General features: G+C 34.7%; 1 protein-coding gene across 1 annotated transcript in view; it reads left to right on the top strand.

The window, feature by feature from the left end:
* The window catches only part of CNTNAP2 (contactin associated protein 2), a 1,078,336-nt gene that overhangs the window by 26,325 nt on the left and 1,036,169 nt on the right, over positions 1–15,842 (top strand). The gene's annotated exons all lie outside the window — the stretch shown is intronic.

Raw genomic sequence — 15,842 nt, 5'->3', positions numbered from 1 at the left:
AAGTACAAGACGAACATTTTGTGTCACACTAATGCCAACAGGGGCTCAGTCTGAATCAGCTGGACACATTACCTTGAAGCCTAAAAAACCCAAAGGAATTATGACATGCTAAAGTCTTGTGTGTTGTTGACATGCAATATAAAAGGGGTTACCTGATCTGATAAGACCTGAAATTCCTATTTGATAGAAACAAAAAATGTAAATAGTAACAAAAATTTGTGGTAAAATTTTACTGGTAAAACAGAATTTATGATACTTTATTTTGAAAAGAGTAAACCGGCATAATATTTTCAGTTTCTTAATTATTATTATGTTATTATCAAAATGTTCCAAATAGAGTACTTCTACTTACATGTCAGAACATTTAACATTAAGGAGAAACAGTGGAATAGTGGTGTGCAGGGTTTCTTCCCTTGTTCCTTCTTTTTACTTCCTCACATTATCAGAATATTATACTCCTAAGCATTTCCAGTAGCATTTCTTAAATCTTATTTTGATCACTGTAATTAATAACACTGATAAAGTGACAATTAAAAAATCATTGGTTAAAGCTGAGGGAAAATTATTCCTTTACTTTCATTCGACTTTTGGTGATGCAAATATGCCGAATATTCTTTACATTGAATCAGCATTTTCTGATGGAAAATTGTTCCAATTTAATTACTTTTTTGCTAGGTGGTTACAGATAATCCTCTCATCCAGTCAGTAGCTTGCTGTGTGCAGATTAATTTTCTGTCAGAAAGGTCTGGTTTTTCTTCACCAAATAATTTACTGAGTCTTTTATGAAATGTGTTTTAAGAATTTGCCAATCGGAAAAAATGTGAAGTCAATTGCTACCTTAGAATCTGTAACTAATTAATAATACTACTCTAATTAATGTCAAACGAATTCAAGTCCTGCAACTAGCTAGCTGAAATAATTTTCACTTCTTCAGGTACAAATTATATTTAAAATACATATAGAGTTTCTAATAATACCAAACATCAATGTCTTGCCTGTACAATGTGAATCTCTAATAAAACCCTGAAATGAGCAATAAAAAGAAATATGGTTTGGTCTAAGAGTTATTACAATGAAATTTTATTTTTGTTTTCCACACTCTCATACATAGCCACATTATTCATTTTCATAGAGAGGTTTCCCTTAAAAAATAGTTTAAGAAGTTGATTTAGTGCACAGCAGGATGTCAGCCTTTTTCAGGACTGATGATTCATGGCAGAGCTCATTTATCCACACCACTGCCACGACAAGTCTGATGGAACTGGCTGCTAAGAACTGCCTGGGCCGTGATTGCCACTGAAGTCCCTTAAGAGTCACCACCTGGAGCAAAAAAAAGTTTCATAAAAGGCCTAACATAATTGCAATCTATATTAGCTGTTTAGTGGCAGCCAGCAGAACTTCCTGTAAAATACCCATTGACACCCTTTTATCTGTTTGGGAACTGCTTCCCACAGCTACTTCTGAAGCATGGAGAGTCCTGAGCAATATTAATGTGTTGTAGGTACACAATTTAACAGCTGATTTTTTTCCTTTGTGTTTATAATTGTTCACCATTTTTTGTTCTTTTTTATCTGCAGCCATAGGCACATTTTAAGAGTAAATGAAAATATAGCCCATATATTTAATGCTTTGGGTGTAAGTTCATAATGCCTACTACACCCCCTCCCTTCAGCCATACATACTGGAACCCTGCAAACAGTAATTTGTGCATCATCCCATTGCAAATTAGTACTTAAGAGATACATCACCTCATCAGTGAAAGTGCTGATGGAGTAAAACTGCTACAAAATCCTATTTGATGTCATTAGTGCTATTAGTGGCTTGTCAAAAGTCATCCAAGGTCAGATGCTGTGACTGTTGGAAGCCAGTGACCTCAGCTGGCAGTTTTTTGTGTGACTGTGAGGTGGTCATGGTCATTTCCTAGTGGGGTTTTTATTTATTTATTTGTTTGTTTGGTTGGTTGATTGGTTTGTTTTTTTTTTTACAGTGAGATGCCCTGATGAAGCAGAAAGAAAAAGATGAAAGGTGGATGGCTATGGTATATTATTAGTGTCTTTCTGTTCTTTCCCTCATTACTCAGATACTGAGGGATATATTTACCTTTGAAAGTGCATTACTTTTTTGGCTAGTTCATAATTCAGTTATAATCCAGAAGAAATTAAATGCTTGAAATATGCAATTTAAAAGCTGTAAAGAAATGAAGAGTTGACTAGTCTGCAAAGAATCCCTTCTAAAATTGTAAAAAGGTAATTTTATACTTACCAGAAGAATGTGTTTGGGCCCTAGCTTCTGAAACAAATAGTTGGAGTCTACAAAATGTGTGAAAAATAAAAGAAAAAAAATTAAAGTATTCAGGGATAATTTTTTCATAGCAAATCTCAGTTATGTTTAAACACCATTCTGTTTTGCACATTGTGTAATTTATAATGTCATTTTGTTTGCTCTACAGAAAGGCTGGATTTCTTTGTTGCTATATCATTTTAGATAAGACATTTTGTTTAAGCACATACCGCTTTGTTAAAGTATGTATTATAGATGTAAATTAATTTCAGTGAGAAATCTGGAGAGGAATTTTGTTCTTATGTGGGAAGAAGCTCAGATAGTTAAAATTTTGCATAAAAGGAGTAGAAGAAAAATTTACTGGTCCCAATGGTCTGCCTGGAAAATTTCCACTGGGAATTCTGTGCACCAAAGGACTGAGAAGCTGACCCATCATTATTTGCAATTTTTTTTTAATTTTTTTTATTTTACTCCTCCATATCGCATTAAGTGAAGTAATTTCCTGAAAGAAGGAGCAATATGTTTTTCATTCAGAACTCACTAGCTGGCTGAAATCACCATTTCAGAATTAGGCAGTGTGCAGTTGTTCACACTTTAAAAATGCTTCCTTGTATCTTGCAATATCTTATATATCTTCTAGATATTCCTTCTCATTGCAGGGTGCCATTGAACTATAGGCAACCTTTAAAGGTACCTTCTAACCCAAACTGTTGGGGAAAAAAATGAATAAAATCTGATCTGGCACTGTACATTTCAGCACTGCATACACACATCTGAACTTGCTGTATCTGAGATATGGTAGCTATTGGAAGTTCTCAAGCCACAGTCATTAAGTCCCCAATAACTTACCTTTTTCATAATAAATTGAACTGTCTTTATCCCAGAAAGGGTTGTGGAATTTGTCTTTTAATTTTAGGGCACCAATTTGTTGGTGTTTAGCCTAAGGTATCTTTAAAAAGTGGCATAAGGAAGTACCACCTTTTAGGAAGCCCTGGGGATATTTCAAGCCAGGCATCCAATATTGACAGTCATTGCAGAGAAAGCTGGCTCTTGTATCTACCAAAGTCATCCTTTGTCTGCTTCTTCTCATTTTCACTAAAGCTGAGTTCAATTTGAGAATACTGCTGGATTATAATTTCTCTTGTCTTGGCCATAATGTATTGTGTAGGGAGTTTCAGAGATCACTTTGAGTAGAGTTTTATGACCAAAGTTTAACAGTTTCAGAGCATCAACTTCTTGTCATTGAGAGGAAAAAGGTGAATAAATTAATTGAAATTTACTTTATAAAGAGAAACAAGAAAAAATTCTATTTAGGTAATTTTTTCTTAAATCAGTGTGTTAGGGTTCTAAAAACTATGTGGGAATGCCAGGTGGTTCAGTTGATCAGTTGTTAAGTCATCAATAACTTGCTATTTGTTCTATTTTGAAAAGTAGGAGTCCATTCCTGTTGCTCATTTTTTATATACTTCATTACTTGACTATACTTATGTTTTAATTCTTGAGAGTCTGGAGTCAGAAAATGCATTCTGTATTAGAATTTATAGAAATACTACTTACAAATAGTGAAAGTTTAGGCTTTTCTTTGGATACATTTCAATCTACACTGTAAAAAACGTAACAAAAATTTAACAGTGGATTCCTACAATTAAAGTTACTACAGATTATGCTGAATTTCCTCTTCCTGAGTTTTTGGTAGTCTATAATTTTCTGCTTTAAGATGGGTTTCTTTAGCTTTGTTTTAGGAGATGCTTGGCAGAAGCATCTTCATTCAGAGATAATCTGCAAATTATCATTCATATTCTTGGCTTAAAGTCAAACATTAATTTGTGTGGATGAAATCAAGATACCCTATAATTACTAGTACTCTGGGTTAGTGCTGTTGTTGGGTTGGTTCTTTTTCCAGTAGCAGAAACTAACCACCAGTTATATTGGCTTTATGATATTGTATTTCTTTACAATTCTGTAAATTGCCATGCTTTCCTGAGCACTAAGATAAACAATGGGGATGAATGCATGTCTTTTCAACATTTCTTGCTGTTTTAACATGTACACAATTTATCTCCCAAGTTAGCCCTGCACTCCTTTAATATGAAAGTACTTCTGCTTTTCAGGTTTTTTCTGGACAGAAAGATGTTTTGCTTCTTTTTACTGAAATATTAATTGAATGGAAATGGTTAAGCTTATACTTTCCAGCAGTTTCTTTCCCAGTCATGAAAGGAGTGCTAGCAGACCATCAGCTTATCAAACTTCATTTTCTATTGAGTGCATAACACATAAAGAAAAACCTCCAAACCCCAAACCCAATAACCTCTGCCCACATTATAAGAATGGAGGATACTTGAAGGTCTGCAGGTGAAAGGAAGGCATGTGGAAGCTGTTGTTAGCCCATGAGGGAGATGGAAGGAAGGATACATTCCTACCACATCCTACCACATTCTTCGCCATGGAATGGCAGAAAAAAGTTCAATTCTTCTCATCCCATGTGTGCATAATCTTCATTCACATGAATGAGAACTAAATCAGTGCAGGAAGAAGAGAGTAGATGCTTTAGGCAGTAAGAGGTACAATTACTTTTCTGACAGCAGTGAAATGGAATTTTTCATGCAAAAAAGATGTAACCAAGAACAGGAATTTAAGAAAATGTCTGCTTAAAAGCATATTGTCCAATATAATTTAGAATTTTCAAGAAGCATATGCTGAAATTTGTGCATATATATCAACATGTTCTCTAACATTTTTTTCTATAACTGTATGCAGTTTAGGCATAAATAATCTCACTATGTTAATTGCTTCTTAACACTGTCTAAAAGGCACACTAGCTATTTTCTAAGGTTCAACTAAATTCTGCAAAATAGAGGAAAGTAATGGGAAATTAATTAACACTAAAATAGTAAAAAGTATTTTTGTTACAGAAACTAAACCCATATATTTTATACTATTGCTTAGCCATGAATCCCTTCTAAGCAAAATTTTGTTTAAAATTAGGAAATATTTAACATTTCTGTGAGACCAAATTTAGTTTTGTTTCTTCAAATTTTCTGAACCATGAAACCTGTACCACAAAGGCTTTTTTCACAGGAATGTGGAGACTTCTATAGGATATTTTAGAAATGTAAAAATGCAAATGTTTGGCTGATCTTTGCAAATAGCTATTCCAGTAATTCTGAATTTTTTATTTAGCATAGATTTCACACCACCGATCTGTTCCAGAAGAGTCCTGTATAGATTAATATTAAAATTGATTTTAAAAATTGGGAAAAAGTACTCTTATAATTGATATATCCATGCAACTTCTTTATATACAAGTAACAATTTGATTATATCATAAAGTAAAGAGAAGCCATCAGCTCAGAGAAATTAAGAGAACCTTTCACTTTAATTGAGCAAGTATACAAGACCGATTGAGGCATTTACATAGTTGAGATATTTTCATAGGAATATGGTTTGGAATCTTCTGATAGACTCATGTCTTCAGTTTTGTCATTTATTTCCATGAGCAGAGCCAAGTTTGGGCCATCTAGATCACACTCCTGTGCAAGAGACATGGAAAAAAATTGCTACTGGGAAAAATGGAGCAATGAATATTATTATAGGGTAATATTGTGCTTGTTTTTTGATGTTAGCTGAGTAGTTCCAGAATGGTGTCTGCTGCTGAATTTAGACAAGGTTATAGGTATCTTTCTATCACTTCAGCATGGCTATGTGTCTTAAAAGACAAATGAAAGGTGAATTTAATTAAATAAATGAGTATGGGATGCAGTGCTTCTGGCATATGCATTGGTCTTAATTACTGTGGTACAGACCTTCATGACTTTTGCAGATGTTTTGAACTAGAATCAGAACCCTATTTCTTGGCCTTTTATTTTTTTATAAGGATATATATAGGAGTGTTTAAATACACTTTGAAAACAGATAGAATTATATGTGTGGTGGATGAAATGGCCTAAAAACCTGTGTCTCCTGCCATTTGTATGCAGACATCAGCTGTTGCTACAGAAAGGTAGGTCACCACTGGGTGACATATCATGTCTGTAGGTCTGAGGTTGATGCCTCTGAACAATGGTATTGGATAACCACAATTACATGTGTCAATAGGACCCTACTAAATATTCTATCATTATATATAAGGCTTAGTGCATCTAATTCTTCTCCAAGTCTTTATAGAGAAATAAAAATTAGATACTGTGGTTCAGATTTTTCATAATGCTAAAAGACATACCCAGTCTTGGAACTACTGTTCAAGATAATTTGTATTTAATTAAGCTTGAGTGTTTGCTTATATTGACTGAACTGAAAGACATTTAAGTGTCTATTGAAAACTTAATATCTGCTCAGCTGTGTTGGGAAATGCTCAAGGAATTTGCACATAGACTGAGGAGGAAATAAAAAGCAGTATCTATCTAGATGGACAGGTACAAAGAAAATGAACAGCGATCAAAGCATGCTTTAAAAAGTGAGGAAAGTGGGCTAAGCAATCAGGAGACAAGGTATAAAAAGAATTCAAAAGGAAAGTCAGCAAATTTTTAAGTGGTGATAATGGTTAATTTTACTGAGAAAGGACCAACTAAAAATGCAATGAAAGACAAGGAAGCAGTGTTGATGTAGGAAAAAGAAAGGTTTAATGGATTTTGCAAAAGTGAAGGGATGGAACAAAATGCAGAAAACTGAGATCTGATCCTAGAAGTCACTTATTTCAGCTATTGGGACACACAGTCAGGAAGGAATATACAATGAACATATAATCCATGTATGGATTCTGATCTTGCTGAAAGCAAGTAGTTAAATCTAGGACTGACTGGTACAATCCTCAAGAAGTCTGCAGTTCTATTCTCCTGCATCAGAATTACATCATTCCTGATAAATTTATAAACCTTTTTCTTAAAACCTTCATTAGTAGAAGTTAGGGGTATCTTCAGGAAATCTGCTAACAAGTTCAGCTGTCTTGGTGTTTAGAAGTTTTTCTTCATTCTTAGCAAAATCTAAAACTGAAGCTGCTGCAGAAGGAGAATAACTGCAAAAGATGTGCAAAGCATGTACTTCATAGCTGGAGATACTATAAAAAGAGTTTCAACTTTCACCAGAAATAATACTGCAATGCTTACAAAAGCAAGAGACAAAACAATAGAGGAGCTATTTGCTTCCACTAAAGTTCAGAAATTTCCTTGGAATTAGAGGAGAAGAGAGAGCCTGTGAAGAAATCTGCTTCTGCAGTAGTTATTATTTGAATAATTAAAACATTTAAAAGTATTTTTAAAAATTTCTCCCCAATTCCTAGTTCATAGCAATGAAAAGAAATTCTAATTTTACCTAATGCAAGGAAGATGCTGACACTTGAAACATCTCTTAAGACCTTATGCACATTAGCTAAGTGAACCTTTGATAGAGAAAAGGCATTCTGCATAAATGGCTGAAAACACACCTGAGACAAAAGAGTTAAATATACATTTATTACACTGCATTTTTAGTTTCAACATTTAAGTTGACCTTGACCTCTTTTATCTCACTGCCACTAACACCAGAAAGAAGCAGATCATTAGCTGACTAGAAAAGATCAGTTTGTGTGCTATGGAAGGTACAAAACATTCTGCAAATAATCAAAGGCAGGCAATTGGAAAAGTGAGAGAAAATAATTTTCTTCACAGGATGTTTCAGGGGTAATATACTAAAAAAACATTAAAAACTTTAATCTTTGACATGTTTCTGGTTTGCACTTTTGATCCATTTCAAATGTGCAGGAGAGTGACTTTTTAAACTGGAAAGGTGAGGCAGCAAAACAATCATCTTTTGAAAAATGTGAGATGTTTTTGTGGTTACTAATAACTTAGTGGCTATGACACTCATCTAGCATATTAAATCTTTGTTGTACCTTTAGTCTGAAGAAAGACTCATTACTGGATTTCTTCTCAGGAAGAGAGATTAGTCCCCCATCAACAGAATCAAGCTCTCTTTATAGTTCCATTAAATTTTGAAATAACAAATTGCAGCTTGACTAACCCAGAATGGGAGCTGGAACATAAGACTCCATAATGAGGAGAGTAGGACAGCTACCAACCTGTAGGAGATTCAGTGTTTCTGCAAATCTGAGTTTAAAACCTCATATCCTGCCTAACAGCTACGACCTAGCAAATACCTTTCAAAATTCCCTTTGAGCTGAGACCTGTTCTGACAAAGGCTTCCTAAGAAAGTTTACACCTTTTATGTATATCCCCATAATTCATTTCAGAATATAAATTTGACTTCAACAATCCATAATTTTCCAACAAAAACCTGTTTAGATGCAAAATTACTATTTCTATTCACATGCATTCTCCACCAATTCACATATATTCCCTATTTCGGGTAATAGATTATATGACTTTTACCTATGATTTTTTTTTCCCTGAGGAAGAGGGCTTTAAAAAACACCCCACTTTTAGTCTCTAATCCCAGGATAAATAAATGCTAAACAAGAGTTACGACTACTGCATGACAATTTTTCCTTAGACAGTCAAAGAATACAATGATTTCTTACCAAACAAGATCTTCTAGGAGAAAAAAACCCCATAAATTAAACAAACCAACAGAAAATCCTAGCAACAAGTCAGTATGACCAAGCTACTACAGTTTTTGTGATTATGAAACTAGAACACTTGAGATGGACAGCTTGGAGAAAAAAGGATTAAATGCTAAGAGAAAAAAAGGAAATGTCATCATTTGTTGCAAACTACTGAACAAATTGTTTATGCTGTTAGCTACCATACCTAGTAAAATAATTGAATTCTGATAACATATTCAGTGTTTTTCATGTCTTTATCTCTCTAAAAGGAATGTGAAGAGAGGACTATGAAGTCTAAATTATTGAAGAAAAAGCATTTGCTGAATACTATTAGAAGCTTTTGTCCTCTAGTAGATATTCATAAACAGTTTTCATAATTGCATAATATTTGGGATTGGAGAATTCACATAGTTTTCTGTTCTCTTATTTAGAGATTTATTTATTTCTCAACAGCTTTCCTTCATAGTTTTATAAATTTGAACTTAAAATTTCCTTTCCATGAATAATTTTTAATGCTTGCTCGAAGTGCATTGTTTCAGCAAGAATTCCTGTCCTGAATTTATGAGGTGTTTTTCACCCCAGCTCAGTTTGATTGTTAATCAAGTGTATTAATTCAGTGAGATCATACAGAAGCTTCCAGCTGTATAAACTCCCAAGACTTACTGATTGGGGATCTAAGCTAAGACATGCATTTTTGTTATCATTATCATGATCATAATTTTTGTGTACTTCACAGAATCACAGAATCTGCTGAGTTGAAGGGAACCACAAGGATCATCGAGTAAACTCCTGGCCTTTCACAAGACACCCCAGGACTCACACCATGTGCCTGACAGCATTGTCCAAACACTTCTTGAACTGTGTCAGGCTGGTGCTGTGACCACTTCCCTGGGGAGCCTGTTCAGTGCTCAACCACCCTCTGAGGGAAGAACCTTTACCTGATATCCAACCTAAACCTCCCCTGACACAACTTTAGTCATTGCCTCAGGTCCTGTCATGAGTTACCACAGAGAGATCAGTGTCTGCCCCTCTGCTTCTTTTCATGGTGTAGACTGCAGTGAGGTCTCCCGTCAGTTTCCTCTTCTAGAGGTTGAACAAAGTGACCTCAGCCACTCCTCATCTGAGACATGCCTTACTGTGGCCCATATGCTGCAATCAGCGTCCCCTGGTTTCCTATGCAGTAAAAATTAAGGGGAAGAAAAGTGTCTCTCCTATGGTGCTTGAATACCTTGTTTTGGTTTGGTTTGGTTTTTGATTGTTTGGGGTTTCTTCGGGTTTTTTTTTACCCATGCTTTGCTTTTCTCATAGAAAGGTTCAAGGCCAGCTCCAAGTTTCATGGCAGTAACAAAATTAGCAAAACAAAATCTTGACACCTCAAGGATAACATAAATTGCTCCAGGGTTAGCAAGCTTAGTATTGATGGCTGAGGTACAGCAGACACCATCTACACAAAAGAGGTTCAAAGTGCTGAAAATAACATCCTTACTGTAGCATAATCACAGTTACAGGACATAATCTGTACATTGCTTTGCTCTGCATCTGCTTCCATTCTCACTGGGTTTCTAGGACTGTGGCAATGAGTACATGTGCCTGTACCACTGAGAGAGACAGGCCTGCCAGGTGAAGAGGGAGACAGAAATAGGAGCTGAGCTCATCTCTAGCCCATCCTGCTATGCCCTGTAATCCCACTGAGCTTTGAAAGAATAGACTTTAAGGGAAAGGTTGTGGGAGAAGCTGTGAGAGACGTGACCTGATTTATAGAAGCTACAGAGCAGATTGGTGGCAAAGATAAGAAATCAGTAACACTGATTTTGGTACCAGTGTCTGTCCCTGCATGCACCACATTGCAGAAAGTTCTTCTAGGATTGTTACAATAGATACCAGGGCATGCTTCAAAGGGACATACAGCTTTTCATGTATTGAAGTGAAAGTTTTCTGTCTGAATGTAGAAGTTCCTCCTGAAAATGCCCTCACTAACAATGAGTAAAAGAACAGAATGCTCAAATACACGTATTAGGTGGATTTTTACTGTTTGAAAATATATTTAACAGCAACATTTGGTTTCAGTATTTCTGTTTGCTAAACATTTATACTATGATAGACTATCTTATGAAAGCAAAAATTTTTAGATTTTTTTAGATGTTTTATCTCTAATTATTATTTTGAGTGTATTTACTTCGCTTGAAGTTATTCCTAGGTTGGGTTCAGTGAGCTAAAAAGTGTCAGATAACTTCATAGTCTTTAAAGTTCATTTGAGATGATGTATTAGAAAAATGTTCAGGAAACACTAATTAACAGTAATTTAGCCATATACAATGCAGCTTGATTACATTTACATATAGAAGAAAGTCTAATGCAAATGGCATCATCAGATACTTTTATTGATGCTATAGTGAACATGGGCTGTAGAAAACATCACTTTCTCTCCAAAAACAGCATTAAAACATCTTGTTGCATAATAACACCTTGCAAGCCGACTATTTGCCCTTCAGTGCAAACTTTCATGCTTATCTGATTACATTCATCTTGGAGACGCTCAGGGTGACTAGGTTTTTAGGGAGACTGCAGAGGAAGAGTAGTAGGAGTTGAGATCTTTCTGATCAACTTTCCTTTTTTAAGGTACTTGTGTCTTATTTGGGTTTACATATTTATTTTAGTGCACATAAACCTCAGTGCTAATGTCTGACTAATTATATCTGTGCATTTTCAATTACAGTTTCTTGCAGTTAAGAAATCCTGCATTTATTCTATGTCAGCATTCCTATTCATTTAATGATCTACACTACAGGGTATTTTCCTGTGTGTCTGCCAGTTCAGAGATGCATAAAAGAGTATCAGTAGTTGGTGAATATTTCAGCAGAACACGGAAACAATGCATCTCATCCAAAACTTGATGAAACCAAGAACAGTTTGGCCCTAGCCTCAGAAAGCTCCAGAATGGAGGCATGTCTCCATCCCACATTCTCAGAAATAACCCACAAGTTCCATAATAATTTTCCCAGGTCGATAGCAGATTCCCTGCCCTGACCTTTGATTGCTTTTGCCTTCAGGCATTTCCTGCACGGGTCCTTAGGCACTGCAATATCCAGATGTTCATGTTCAGGAAATGCAGTTGCAGGCACATGTTGAACTGCAGGACTGCTGAAACAGGTTCCTTCTGGAAAGCACACACTTTCATAACCTTGATACTCTACTGCACTTGGCTTCACTGATGTCTTTGCAGGGCTCTGCCAGTGCTCTAGGGATGAACACACAGGCACAGGTACTGAATTGAACAGGCTGGTCCTCTGCCAGCTGTGATTTTCACCCCTGTAGCACAGTAATCTACTATCCAAGGGAACAAAATAGGGACCAGGCTGTGATTTGTGCTTTGCTAATGTGCAATAGAAACAACATAGGTTGTAAAATCCACCTTAACTTATCCTCTTTTCAGATATAATGCTTGTCAAAATGTTTTTGAATTACAAATCATATTGTTGTTATGTCCTTCCTCTCTGAGATCCCTACAGGGAATAAACACCTACAGGTTTATGGACAAGATCATGTCAATTCCCTCTTTCATAAAGAATTTTTTTAATGGACATTTTGTCAGTATTATTACATTACTGGTATATCCTTATGGCATGGAATGAACTGGAAATGGTATCTCTACTGGCACAGTGATACTCCACTCACTCATATAGAAAGTGAACATGCACATACAAAAATACACATTGTCATTGTCAGATGCTGCTACTCATAAGGTTAATTTGAGACTTGTACGTGCCATGCATGGCATATGAACATTGCTGGCAGGGTAACCACCTATTTAAATATATGTGACATTTTTTATTCTGACAATGCTCATCTTTAACCAGAAACTGTATATAAGAAATCCTGTTTACAAGTAGAGCTTTGGATAGACTGTGGTTTTGAAATGGAGAGAGTTGTTCAGAATAAAATATTGTTCTTTTGTGGTTTGTGTTTTTGATTTTTTTTTTATTATTTTACTTCCAAATATTTGCTAGTTATGATTTTCAAAAGCATTTACACTATTTCAACTTCATTTCAGTAATTTAATTTACCAGAAGAAGCTAAGATCATATTTGTTTTTAATTTAAATTAATGGAATCAAAAGCTTAATGTATTTTTGTTGGAGACACTTTCCATGAAAAGAAGTCAGGGGTTTTATATTCATAAAGTATTTTAAGGAAACATTTATGACTGATACTTGTAATTTCAGGAAAATAGCTTTGAAGGGTGTTTTTTTTTGAAATTCTTATGGGGGATTAAAATATTTTGAGTCAAAAAAACCCAGAACCTTTTGATACTGTCCTCAAAATGCAATGTTGTTTTCCTTCAGCTTGCTCCTTATGGAGGAACTGGTGGTATCACATTTTACCTAAATCTTCATGCAAGGAGTCTCATCTCAGCAAGTCTGTTTGAATTGGTGGACTAAAGCAATACTGGCTAATTTTTTTTGGCCACACCTCATGCTCATTTTGGATTGTTATTTGGGTTTTTTCATATATAGTAGTTCAGCGAAAAATTATAATACTGGAATAAACATGCACAATTACTCAGGAGAAGTAGTTTTGTTTTTCTGTTTCCTGAGCTCTGCCTGGCTGGCTCAGGACAGGTGTGCACAGTCATCCAAGCCCCACTTCTATGCCATTTTTTGCTGATTGTCACTGTAGGTAACAGCAGCTGTTTGTGTGGCTTTTTTTTCCCTCTGTTGCTCAAGGTTTTTGTCAAGAGACCCAAGAAAGAAATATCCATCGGATGCTTTTCTACTTTTGCAGTATTCACTAGAAGCTGAATGAGAATTTTCTGTTTTCTCATCTTTCTTCTGCAGTTTGAATGCAACAGACCCCATGCACATGGAAATAGTTACATTGAATGCAAATAGCACTTGCAGTATAAGTGGCTGGGTTTTTGAAAAACAGAAAATTAGGTCTCCATTAGGGAAAAAAATCCCTAAGGGCTTTGGAAATTATTTTAAATTACAGTAAAAGCTGTAGGTCAAAATCAATGTAAAGATTCTTTTTTAAGTATTCGAACTTTGGTAGCATGAATGCTCATTATAAGCTAATCATATTCTCACTAGTGTAGAGACTGCATAATATTTTCAACTCTAGGAGACAAAGTAGGCGAGATACTGCTTCTATTTTTGCAGAAGAAATGCTTTAGCAAGATGTCAGCATTCTAAATTTCAATGAAAAATTAGTTCTAAATGAGAGCAAAATGATTTTCTTCTTTCAGTAAGCTAGACTTCCCAGAAAAAAAATCCAATATTTTTTAATGTATGAGTAGCAACAGTTCTTATGAAATATAATCTTTTATGGCTCTTTTTACAGGATTTATATTCGTGAAAGATACTATTAGCAAGCAAAAGATAAAAACTATTTGAAATCCATCTGATATTCCAGATGCACATATGATCACAATTTTCCACATAATTTTCCGAATTTATAGGAAGCTGAGTCTGGCAAAGAGAATTATAGTCATTCTACATATATAAGCAAAGTGTATATTGATATTTTAGCTAATCTGCACTCAGTTTATGGATTTCTACCAGAAGGGGGTGCTTTGAGCAAACTGGTGCTCAAGATTCCTCAAGAGAAAACACTGAAGCCTTTTATCACACCATGACTCTTGATATTCCATGTACCCTTTCAAATATTTTAAATAAATATGTATATACATATCATCCTATTTTCAGTTATCAAAGTCTCTGCAGTTCTTAAGCATGAGCATTAAATAAAAAAAAAAATCAATTCGTTGTGGAATCAGCTAAGCCTTCAAAAAGACAAATTCACATGTTGGATGAATGAAGTATCATGGAAATATTTAAGTTGTACCCACTGGGACCAGTAGCTGTGAATCAAGGATTTCGGCATAACTTCCCTCTGGGTTTTTTTTTTGTTGGTTTTTTTTTTGTTGTTGTTGTTGTTTTTTTGTTTTTGTTTTTTTTTTTTTGGGGTTTTTTTTTTTTTTGTTTGTTTTTTTTGGTTTTTTTTTTTTTGTTTTTTGGGGTTTTTTTGATTTTGTTTTTTGTCTTGTTTTTTTTTTTTTTTTTCTTTTAATTTATTTGTCTTTGTTATTTGGCTTGTGTTTGTAAGGGTTTAGTTTGGTGTGAAACACAATGCCAGTACACAATGGCCATTTTTAACGCTGGAATCAGAGTACTTGTTTAACAGGAAGAAAAAAATAACAAATAGGGCAGTGTGTTCAATGCAACAAAAATAGCCATTAAGCACAAGTTACCTCTGAGCAACCACTGCATTTGTTTGCATCACTGCTGAATATTAAGCAGTAGATGTGGAAGAGCTGCCAAAAACTAATTTCTGAGTTTTGAATTTAAAAAAGTATACTGCCATAGAAGATTTAAGATATAAAAATGATCAGTCAGTAACTCTACCAGCATGATGAGAATATTTTTAAGTCTGCCCAGGAATGACAAACATAAGCTTAGGTATGATGGGAATAATTTAGATGCAATTGGATTGCTCTTTGTAATGTATTCAACTATAAATATGTATTTTTATTTTCTTAATGAAATAAGTTTACTTTTAAAAGTACCCTTCCAGTGTACTTTTAGATCAGTCTTTTTAATAGTGGGGCTTTAAGTATGATGAACTGCAGCTAAAGCACATTTGAAAAATGATAAGAAGTAATGTATTTTCAAGCTATAATTACAGTTCATGTAAAGGTAATGTTAGGTTTTCTACACGAGGCATATGTCTCCACAAAGTCATGTAGATACAAAATAAATAATTAACAGCATGGATAAATTAACTCTTATTGCAAATAGACTAGATACGTATGAATATTTTTTATTGCACTTAAAAATGTAAATTGCAGTTGCAAGTATTTTCAGGCAGTAGTAGAAATAAATGTTGTGTCTCTTTAGAAGCCCATAAGGAAACAATCTAAGTTCAATTGTGAACACCTGTGTTGTTTACCTTAAGGTAATTGGTGTAGCCAAGTGCTCCTTGGAGGAAAATTTCTTTGGGTTTTGTTTCTATATTTTGGAGGGAATGGCAAA

Source organism: Erithacus rubecula (assembly GCF_903797595.1).
Source record: "Erithacus rubecula genome assembly, chromosome: 3".
Classification (NCBI taxonomy): domain Eukaryota; kingdom Metazoa; phylum Chordata; class Aves; order Passeriformes; family Muscicapidae; genus Erithacus; species Erithacus rubecula.
This window is presented reverse-complemented; position numbering and strand designations above follow the sequence as displayed.